At 38.5% G+C, this 11,592-nt stretch overlaps 1 long non-coding RNA gene across 1 annotated transcript; it reads right to left on the reverse strand.

The window, feature by feature from the left end:
• Positions 1-4,446: 4,446 nt before the first annotated feature.
• On the reverse strand, positions 4,447-6,345 carry LOC122528192. The gene is made up of 2 exons (XR_006306512.1): positions 5,396-6,345; positions 4,447-5,317 (listed from the first exon to the last, which is right to left on the reverse strand). It is a non-coding gene; the product is annotated as an uncharacterized LOC122528192 (long non-coding RNA).
• Positions 6,346-11,592: the final 5,247 nt, after the last annotated feature.

The raw sequence follows: 11,592 nt of genomic DNA on the forward strand, positions 1-11,592 counted from the left end.
AAAATCAACAAATCAACAAATCAACAAATCAACAAATCAACAAATCAACAAATCAACAAATCAACAAACCAACAAACCAACCAACTAACAAACGAACAAGTTAACAAGGTAACAAGTTAATAAAATAATAAATTAATAAATAGTTAATAAATAAATTAATTTACTAATAAAATTAATGTCTAATGTTTATTAAATAATAAACAATTAAAACATTATGACAAATTCGTTCTTACTGACCGTCTGATTTTTACCTTACAAAGATACGTAAGTCGTGAAAAAAAAAACGTGCAACAATGCATTTTAAGAAACACAATATATTAGTCCGAATCGGAATTATTATTTACAATAATAATAGTTACGTGTTCGCATTCGAAGTGAAGTTGCTCGATGACGAGATGATTTCAATCAGTAAAATCGTAAGAGCTTCGTTACTACGGATAAAATCTGGCCGAAAGATTTCGCGAAGTGTAAAACCACGTTCGCGGTATCGCAACTGTATCGCGAATAATTTCGTTGAAATCTCTGCAGGTTCGGTCGTAATTCAATCGGTCTCTTTTCGCGGCAGCATGGCTCGCCAAATCCGAGCAACTTCCGTGCTCCACTTTCGCGCTCGTATTAATAAATTCGGCGAAAGTTCGCGACGCAAATTGTATTCACGGCTCGGCGAACGCGACAAATGTTTTAATGGGACCGTCGGACAGAGTTCTTAGAAAACTTAGAGCTTTCACGCACGTGTTGCCCGATACTGGTGTATGCTACTCTGACAGCCTCTGCATTCGAGTGATCTTAGTCAACGTACACAGAGACCTCGGTTGAATACTACCTTGCTGCGAATTTTCGTTTCGAAAATTCTTCTCGCCTTTTTCGCGAGATTTATTTGATATTTCGCGCGTGTTGCTGACAGCCTTTCGTATTTTCGATTTTCTATTTCGTCGATCGATCTCCGATACGAAGATTTTCCAGCGGAGATTAACTTGGAAACGAAAGCGAGCGTCGATTCACGTGAAAATCGTTCTCGGGATAATAGCGGCGAGGATGAAGCTTAGGCAGAAAAATCTCTGAAAGTTCTAAAGAATTCTGCTCGCGCGAGCGTACAAAAGAGTCGCCGAAAAAACGTGACAATGTGAACAATCGAGGGTACGAGAGAAATTCGGGGAAAAAAGGAGGGCGGATTACGGTATAGACGTCGAAAAATCTGGGACAATGTAAGCTGGTTACAAGGCGGGCGAATGCACGTACATCGATTCAGGTCGATCCGTAATTGAATTTTCGCCGATATAATGGCCCCTCGTTATAATCCTCTTGTAGTGAAATATACTATGTACAAGCCTGTTTTCACTCGTGCTATTAATCGAGAAAACCTTTGCGTTTTCGTCGAATTGTCGAAGAGTATTTCTTTGCCACTCGTCGAACAGCGACATGCGACATGTATCCTCTGACAAATCTCGTCGAGCGTAGGAATGCGCGATAACGAGACAATTTGCTCGCGCGATGTCCACGATGAAAATCATTTTAAGGGTGCGCGCAGCCAGCGCAGTTGAGAGATGAACGAGAAAAAGGGCAACGAAGTGCAAATGTTGCGCGTGAATCGAATGAATTCGCAAGTTTCAACAGTCGTTATCCAGTGAAACGTTCGCAACTAATTCAGATATATCTTTCATCTCTCTTTCTGTCGCGTGAGCGAAGAAAACGATTATCGCGTAACGAGGGTCTGTCAAAGATTTACCGTGTTATGTTAATTTCTACGGCGCGTGTTTGTACTTGGTAAAGGAGCTCCAGATGTGATTCATATTTTATTCGTGAGAATAATTCGCGTTCCTTTTTTCTTTTCCTGGCAGAAGGCCGCGGGAACTTTCGGTCTAATTTATTTTAGCGGGGGGAATTACGTTGGCGCGATGTAGAGGCTGATGCATCATGGCCCACGGAATCCCCGGTTTAATCCGTTCTCACGGTAATTTCATATTCTGTGTGTAACCCCAGCTTCTCCCAGCAGTTTCTAAAATTAAATCATAGTTATTCGCTACGTAGTATCGTCTCGATTCCGTTGATCGATGCTCCCCTTCGGCCATTCGTCAAGAAAGACCCGTCAAAGTCCAAGTTTTTGAAGCGTTATCCACGGTATTGGTAATTTTCAGAATAAAAATTTCAGCTTAATTACCGTGCTGTTGAACAAACGTAGGGAAAACGTAGAGTTCCGCGAGTTTCTTTCAGCGGGAGGAGAAAATGGAACTGGAATAAACCAAGTGGTTAAAAGTTGCAGAAACGGGGAAATGACGATCATATCTTGCTCGAATAAATTTCCTTCCAGGGCGCAAACTGCTTGATCGCCCGGATTTGCAGTAATCCAAACAATTATCCCGAGTGAAAATTTTCATTACCCGTCGTTCGAGGAAGTTTCGAGGAAATTTAAAGAGAGCCCGATTATATCAGATATCGATGTCAGAGATTTCTTTTCATCAGATAAACGAAAGCGAGCTGCCCAGTCATCCTTAGTCTCTCTCTTTCTCTCTCTCTCTCTCTGTTGCCCTTTGACATCTCAAAGCAAATATGTACAGAGTTTCGGTGATGTCGCGGGCGCGCGCGCGCTATTAAGACAGCCCCCGGACGTCGAGTTACCGAAGTCACTAGACTTTGCCAGCAACTTCGACTCGTCTCTACACAATCGCAAACGAGGAACTTCCGCGCGTCTGGACAGAGACGGAAGATATATTGCCTCCCTCTGAAACATTCGGAAGTTCACGAGCGTCGCTGTAAACTTCCCCAACTGCATAACGGCTAGATTAAACAGCAATAATATTACGCTGTTGTATATTGCATTTCCAATAGATTGTTCAAATTTTCTTTAATTAAACAGTGTACTCGGATGCTTATTGCTTACACGATATACTATATTGTACAGGGTGTTTCGTAACTTGTGGGACCCACTTCTGGAGCCCAAAAATAATGAAAAAAAAGTCATATAAATCATATGTCCTACCTGTCTTTGTTTATAAGATATAATGAACTTTATAAACAGAGCAAACTCTAATAAGCTAGTTTTACCAGGGATGGTATATTCAATTTTCATAATAATCATAATTGGAATGAAGAAAACCCCCACATGTTATTGTGCATTCAAGACATCAACACCAGTTTAGTTTAAACGTATGGGGAGGAATAATTGATAAATTTTTAATTGGACCTTTTTTTCTTGATGGGAAACTAACAAGCACAAAGTACGTTGATTTTTTGAGCACGCGTTTACACGAAATATTAGAGGAAGTTCCAGTCGATATTAGACTTGGTATGCGGTTTATCCATGATGGAGCTTTGCCGCATTTTAGCCGAGTGGCTAGGCAATTTTTAAATCAACACTTTGCAAATAAATGGATTGATCGTGAAGGTCCCAATGCATGGCCTGCTCGTTCTCCGGATTTGAATCCATTAGATTTTCATTTGTGGCGACATTTAAAATCTATTGTATACGCAACNATCGATTGAAAATGCTGAAGTACTACGAAATAGAATAGAGCAAGGCTTCCGACAAATTCGAGAAGCATCAGGAATGATAGAGAGAGTAACCAGATGAATAACGAGACGCGTGCAGGCTTGTCTTCAAACGCAAGCTGGTCATTTCGAGCATCTTTTGTAAAAGTAATTAAAACAGAAAATTCATTATATCTCATAAACGAAGACAGATAGGATATATATTTATATTTTTCATTATTTTTAGGCGTACAGTCAGCTCCCGAAGTGGGTTCCAAGTTACGAAACACCCTATATATTCCCGACAAACTGTCAAAATTTTCCATGATTAAACGTACTCGCTTAAGTGCTTCCCACCATTGTGATCGTGATTATGATAAGTGAATAAAAATACAAGCTCACTACGAGGGCGAATAATTCTTGCGGGAACGTTCAATTCTTCGATCATTATGCAAAACAAGCAGCGAAAGAAGCTTTAGAAATAGTTTCGGCGAACGTGGAATAATTTTCAGTGAAAAAGTTGCTTAATTCGTTTCGAATATTTATTTTATTACACCGGACTGTCAATTTTATCGTCGTTGAGCTTCAACTGTTGATTAAAAACAGAATAGAGCTTGATGTACAAATAACTTGCGTCTCACTTGTGTTTGAGAGTCGCGTAATTTCCTTACCATTCTCGTGTCACGTGCGACGTTATCGACTGTAAGTAGTAGCCAGTAGTTCGAGTCAAGGATTACAGCACCACTGAGCGGCGAAACACGTAGTCTCTCACTTCGATTCTCGGACGTAATCGATATTTCTCGATCGATCTGTGATATCGAGATGTGACGAATAGAAGCACAACGTATAAGTTAAACTTTGAATATTAACGTCAGTTCGAGAAATGCTCGAGAAATTATATCAGGTAAAGATTAATTATTTAATCGAACAAAGTAACTCCATTTTGTTGAAGGGGGTTCTTAAAGGAGTCGTCCTCTCAGCTTTGAATAAGGTAGCTTTATTTTGTTAAAAATATTACTGACATTATCAATTAACAGCGGAGTAACGAGTAATCGGAAAAACGATGAGATACTTTCTTTTACACATCGTGATCGTTGAATTCCGGCGGTGTCGTCTCGTACTTTACAAAAAAAACGTTCTCGTTTTGCGTTTAAAATATACATGTCTATATGCACGTGTCTCGTGTGTGTATGTGTGTGTGTTTGTGTGTGTGTATGTATGTATGTATGTATGTGTATATATATGTATATATATATAGAGTGTGTGTGGGTGTGCCTGTGTGTATCGTGAAAGGTGGCTGCGATTGAAATGCGACGAGATCATTGAATCACTTTATTGTCACACGCCATGTCTGGCATCAGGGGTATCTTTTATCAGATATATTATACTGGATACAGTCACTAACGCTTTATATTAATTCATTCCGCGTAGATCCCGCCATGAACTCCTCGAATCGTAGCAGTGCTGCATTTCGAAAAATTTTCTTTTTTTTCTCTCCCTCTTTTTCTCTCACTTTTTTTTTTTTTCTTTTTGTTTCATCTTCTTTTCGTTTGCCGGCTGGCCGAACCAGTGGATATATACAGAACTACGGTTAAAAACGGTTTCACGTGAGGGATCAGCACCATGGAATTTCGCGTGCTCGATCCCAAACATTTCACCGGGGGACGAAAGAAAAAGAAATCGTCGGAGGAGTTCCCGGCCGAGTTCTTTTTTCTCCCACGGAACGTCGTCTAATCGTATTTGTTTAAATTCTTTTCACCTTTGTCCTTGTCTCTTCATTACTTTTTTTTTTCTCGTTCAATCTCTCTCTCTCTCTCTCTCTCTCGTTCACTCGCACACACTCTCTCCCTCTCTCTTTCTCTCTCATCTTTTATTTATTTTTTTCTTCTTTTTTTAACGAAAAGACGCACCTCTTTGTTCTCTCTCACACTCTCTCCCTCTCTCTCTCTCTCTCTCTCTCTCTCTCTCTCTCGTTCGCCCGTACTCCTCCGTGTTCCCTTTCGAAATAAATCCGGACGTAATTGTCTCGCACAGATAAATTAGAAACCGTTGCGAGTGGTAGGACACGCGCGCGCTCTTCGAACGTTGCGAAAATTACTCCCTCGTCGATATATCGAGAATCGGTCGTCCGTGTCGCGTGATCGCGCGATCGATAACGTGCGCCGATTACGCCGGCAAGCGACCACGGCACGATACAATGTTAACTACGGGGGATCGATGGTCTTCTGTGTATCCGGAAATCGCGTGATCTGACGAATTGGAAACGTCCGTTTGATTGTTCCTGAGATCCGACGGAAACGGTGGTTCCTTCCCTTTCAGTGCGGTGGGTTGATTGTAATATTGTAACGTTCGTTTTTGTGCGCGACCTTAATTTGTCGAGATTCAGTGTGAATAAAACTGACGACGGATTCGAGGCACGTGATCGACCGCGATAATACGCGTTGTTACAGGAACGCTTCTATGCTACGCTGGAATTCGTCTCTACGAAACTTTTAATTAGGTGATGAATTTCATTGTAAAGAAATCGTTGACGGTGTACCCACTCCAGTTTCGTCGTTCCTTTTTGGTTTTCTCGCTGCTTCCCCTCCCCTCCTCCCTGTCTACCCTTCTCGCTCTCTCGCTCTTTCTCTGTCTTTCTCACTTTCTTTCCGCTCTCTCGCACTCGTTCCTCCTCGCACACCCTATATCATAATCGTAAACCTAAATTGGCTCTCTAAATTTGACAAAAGTGGTACCCCTTGGCTCTCTGGCTTTTTTCTTCATTCCGTGTAAATCGTACTACGTTTACTCGTTCTATCGTTCCTCGCTACTGCATCTGTCCTCTTCTATCTCGTTTTCTTTCTTTCTTTCTCTCTCTCTCTCTCTCTCTCTCTCTCCTTTTTTCTTTTCTTTTTCTTTTTCTTTTTTTTTTTTATTCGACTCGATTATATTTTGTTCGAAAGTATTTCTTCTATTTTCGTCCCTCTCTTGTCTCCCTTTCGACCCTTCTTCTTCGTTTTTCGTTTTAAGTTAATTTGTAAGTATATAGGTACAAAGTTGGATATTAATTTGTTCGTTTTCGTAGTTAATACTATTTGTATTGTATATGTGTATATATATAATATATATGTGATTCACGATGCGTGTTCGATCCTAAGATTGAGCATGCCTATGTACAAAATGGGCATGGCAAGAGTGTGAGAAATTAACAAGCCTCACCTTGGCTCCCTTCGCGTCTCTCTCCTCCACTTTAAAATTTTCTCTTTTAGCTCTCGACGCTCGACGATTTGCAAGGCTAATTGTCAACAAGCTACGCGCTTCCTCGCGTTTCACGTGTAATTTTTCGAGTAGAATTCCCCTCTCCCCCTTTTTTTTCCTTTTCTGTTTCTTTCAAATATATTTCCTCAACGAAACGTTCAACAAAACAGTCAAATTGATAAGTGGCAAACGAAATGTTGTTGTTGCGAAGAAAGTCAAGGTAGAAATTAGATCAAAATTAATAATATCTCGTCCATCATTCCTCGCATTCAGCTGGTTTTTTTTTTTTTCGACACGTTCACCCCGTGTTTTACGATTCCCCTTCAAGTCCCTAGCGAAATTTCCTACGAGAATTCACCGATCTTCTCTGAAATTATTTCATCGACGCGATCGTATAAGAGGAAATCCGTCTTCCCTCTCGTTTCCCATTCTTTTCGCTCGTTTGGAATTGTTTTTTTTTTTTTTTTTTTTTTCTTAAATCGGTTACTAATTATAAAAGTCCTACGTTTGTATAGGATATGCAGTATTTTATATCGTAAGCGTGTTAACAGCTCGCAACCGATAAGACCTTCGCGAAACTTTTTCGCACAATTTTCTCACGTAACGCAAGCACGTGACAACAAATTTTCACGCAACATTTCGAAAGGAGGGTACGTAAAATTTTTTCGCCCAACCGGATATTTCTTCTCAAATTTTGTCGTATCGTCTTAGCTACGAGCGAAAATTAATTGAAAATCAGTCGGGGAGAAATCGATAAGCAACTGCAAGGACAGAGTGATCGAACGAATCTCGCGAAGGATCTTATAGCCGCGGGTAACCAGGATTACAAACTGAACGTGTTACATAATGTCGTAGTTTTGTATATTTTTGTTATTTTTTTTTTTTTTTTTGTTCTCCCTTATCGAGTGTTATCCACTAGTACAGAGTTTATATCTTTGCTGTATGATTAATTACGTAGTCACTGTTCCAAGAGCCTACTAATATGAGTCATGCACTTGCAAAATATTTTTTATTTAGAAATCGTCTTACAGTAGTAGATTTTTTTTTTCTTCGTTTGTTCACTTGACAGTTTTGCATTACACGTTGTCGCGTTCTCGGTAAAGCTCTACGTTTGGTTTGTATCCATTTCTTTTTTTTTCTTTTTTTTTCTTTTAATGTTCACGAGTAAAAAAGCTTCTTTTTTCGGTTTTTTTCTTTTTTTTTTCTTTTTTTTCTTTTTTTTAATTCCCTTGCTGCACGTTCTGTCCACTAATTCAAGCATATTATAGATATGATAAGATATCGCCTCTTCTTTTTTTTTTTTTTTTTTTTTTTTTACATACAAACATACGATCATACGGTTGGAATTGGAAAGAGATAGAGATTTCTACACGAAGGTTGACGTGTTTCTCAGACGATTGATACAGATATCACAGGCCACGTTGCGTGACTACGTTATGGCACGTTTGTACAACGTGTAACAAGCAGATAGTACGTTAATGCCCGCTTGATCAGCGAGTTGGATCTCGCTGTTAAAAAGTTGCATTCCGAGCGGGTAACGTGGTAACGGTTACCAGGATTGCAAATGTCTCGGATGTTTAACGCGGTTGCTGTTCTTCCGTACGTGTTTACATTCCTGTTTTGGTAAAAGTCTAAATTGTGTGAGATGAAATTGAATGTTTGGTACCGTAAAGATATTACATTTCAGTGACCAACTTATTCATAACGTGTCCTTCAGAGTGATCAGTTCCTTTTTTATATTAATATCAATATAGATGTACAAATTTACAGGATCGATTCACGATCTTTTTTGTGCCGTTTAGATCCCAAATTAATTTCACTGCCTCTTACTGACACTGGGTGGATGACTCCATTTGTTTCAGCAAAATCACGATTAATGTGAATTGAATCAACTTGTCCGGACGGTGAACTCCAATTGTACAAACTATAATTTACTCGTTCTTCACATAACACCGTTCATTTTTTCACAAAAAAGACGCGTACGAGTAAAGAAAAATACAACCGGCTTCCCTCTGCTTTTCATTTCATACAACTCGTTCGACATAGCCACTATACTATAGTTTCGTTCGATAGCCACTAAGAATCTACTAAAAAAAAAGAAAAAAAAAACGGGAAGTTGAAAGTATAACCGTTAGTCGTAGGCGTGCATAAGTAAGAAAAAAAAAAAAAAAAGAAAAAAAAATGAAACGAACGCGAATGTAATAGCTGCCGGTTAGATTAGGGACGGAACTGTTGTGTAACCAAAAACATCTGCCAATCTGACATCACCTGCCCCGGTATTGCCTATTTGTAGTTAATTTATCAGGCATTTTTCGACGAAGCTAGGAATCGAAGGACGTCGCGCGGCTGGTTCCTCGACCGTGGCTAGATCTCAATATAAACCTTCGCTCTTTCCTCGGACCCGTGGCCTTTCATTACGCGATAGCATCTTAACTGCCACGGGGAACATGCGAATTCTCGATGGTGCGCGGCTGTTCCACCGATTCGCGTTAATAAACCCTCGATATCTCTGGACTTCTCGCAAAGTCGGGGGACAGAATGCGGAATAAGTTAATTGTCTGACCACTCTCTCTCTCTCTCTCTCTCTCTCTCGAGAGAGAGAGAGAGAGAGAGAGAGAGAGCGAGAAAGAAATCTCGTGCGAGAAACAAGCTGGAAACGACATTCGATTTTTAGCCAGGACGATCTCTCGGTCTCGATGACTGGGCGTTTGGACGACGTTAGCGGTTATCAAGTGGGTTCATTCGTGATTTTGATCGAAATATCACATTTCGTTCTCTTTTTTTTTTCTTTTCTTTTCTTTTCTTTTTTTTTTTTTGAGGAATATTTTCGTGTAAAATTTGAAAGCGCGTATATACATACATATATATCGTGTAACTTAAAAATTACATGTGATTTTATTTGATTATTACTACACACATACAAGCATACCAAATGATCTGCTAGTAGTTTCTAATTTCAGAATTCTTCATTGAACTAAACAGTTGGAATTCTAACTACTAAAGCTTAATGTTAATAATTAATAGTCGTCGATGTTACTGACTTCTAAATTAAGTTCTAAATCCTTAAAGATTGAGACGAGAAATAAAATTTATTGGATCACGCCACGTGTTTGTTACGTAATAAATACGTACGTGTGCAATTAAGGGGATCCCTGTGAAAATTAAAACACGCTGTTAGGAAAAAAGCGTTTGAAAACCACTGGAGAAGGGGAGGGAACGCGTCGAATGAATTTGATGGCGTGACGAACGCTGGATGACTACGTATTTCTAGAAGGATTCATTAAACAAAGCCGATATATCGATTCCTCGTTTCCTTCAACGACACAGCGAGCTGCCTTCTTCCGCGAATTATTGTTACCACGATCGATGAATTTGATTACCGTCTACTTATCGATCGGCAAACGAAGGTTGCTCAGACTTGCGGGCAAAGTCAGGGTAATTTTCGTCCGACTAGTATAATAGACGCGATATCGTCTAATATAACGGGTTGATACGACTCGTTGTTAAAATCCGTTGTTTCTTTTAATCATGTGATTTTCCGTTCACGAAAGTTGAATTAAATGATAAATAAAAGTGAAACTATGAAATTGAAATGTATAAAATACACATACACATATAAAAAAAGAATATAAAATATAAAGTTTAATTGCTTAAACTTTTTCTTCGATGTGAAATGTATTTTGTGACTTGAACGTTCAACGAGGTGAATTAGAAATTGAATGAAATTTTTCTGTAATATAAGATGTTCTTTAGTTCTTAGTAGTATGTGTTAACACTAGAACTACGAAGGATTAAAAGCACAGAATTTTCATCAATGATACTAAAGTGAAGAAAAATAGAAAAACTATAAAAAAATACAACTATAGAATACACAAGCTTTTATTTATGTATTTTATAAAAAAATCATTTAAATTTTCTGTTCAAAAATATACTGTTCTACATCTGTAATATATCTACCAAAAATTACTACCTCGGTAGTGAAAATACATAAAAATAGTGAATGAATCACTTCTATCTGTAAAATTGCAATTCTTTGTAATAGCCGGCGATATTATAAAAAATATATATATTATATATAACGCGGTGTACACACGTGAAATAATTTTCGTGCCAAACGTTCGAACGGTTCGAAAATAAAGTCATAAAACTTTTTAAAATACATGCAAACAGAACTATCCCCATAATCCTATCGGCTCACAGGCACACTGATAAAATGCAGAAACAGTTACGTAGATTCGTATCTGCCGCGTTATTTGAGGTTTCCATGGGATTTTACAGGCGATACGATTCCAAGCTTCCAGGTATAACTGGTTATCCCTTCAAAATATTCTTTCAACGTTCCACCATCATCCACTTCCACCACAACTTTATCCAACGACCACAAAATCACCGATCTCTATCTTCTGACCATGTTCTAGTAACGCGTGAAGGATCTACCGAGTACGCAGTAAAGCGCGAAATCTTCAATGTACGTATAATCGTGTTTTAATTAGCAGAGCGATGAATTAATCTCGAAATCGTAAGGATTTTATAGTTTAAAATTTGAAGAAATTTTTGTGGATTTTTGTAGATTATGTGGATCAATTAAATTTTTTATAAAGTAGAAGTGAAGCTAGTATTTTAGAAATATATTTTACAATTTATCTATCTATTTTTATGGTTTAAAAGTAGAGGTTTCTAATAAATATTAATGTAGCTTGTTCGATCATTCTGTGTAGAATATTCTTTTCGTCTCGGATGACACAACGCTGCGTAATTTTACAGATCTTAAGTTAATTTTATTTTGCAAAAATTAAACACAATAGTCAACGTGTTAACCAAACTGATAATAAGACGATGAACGTCGTCAGAAGGGATTCTAAAATATTTATTAATACTGGAACTATCGGC

Source organism: Frieseomelitta varia, unplaced genomic scaffold, assembly GCF_011392965.1.
Source record: "Frieseomelitta varia isolate USP_RPSP 00005682 unplaced genomic scaffold, Fvar_1.2 scaffold_247, whole genome shotgun sequence".
Lineage (NCBI taxonomy): Eukaryota > Metazoa > Arthropoda > Insecta > Hymenoptera > Apidae > Frieseomelitta > Frieseomelitta varia.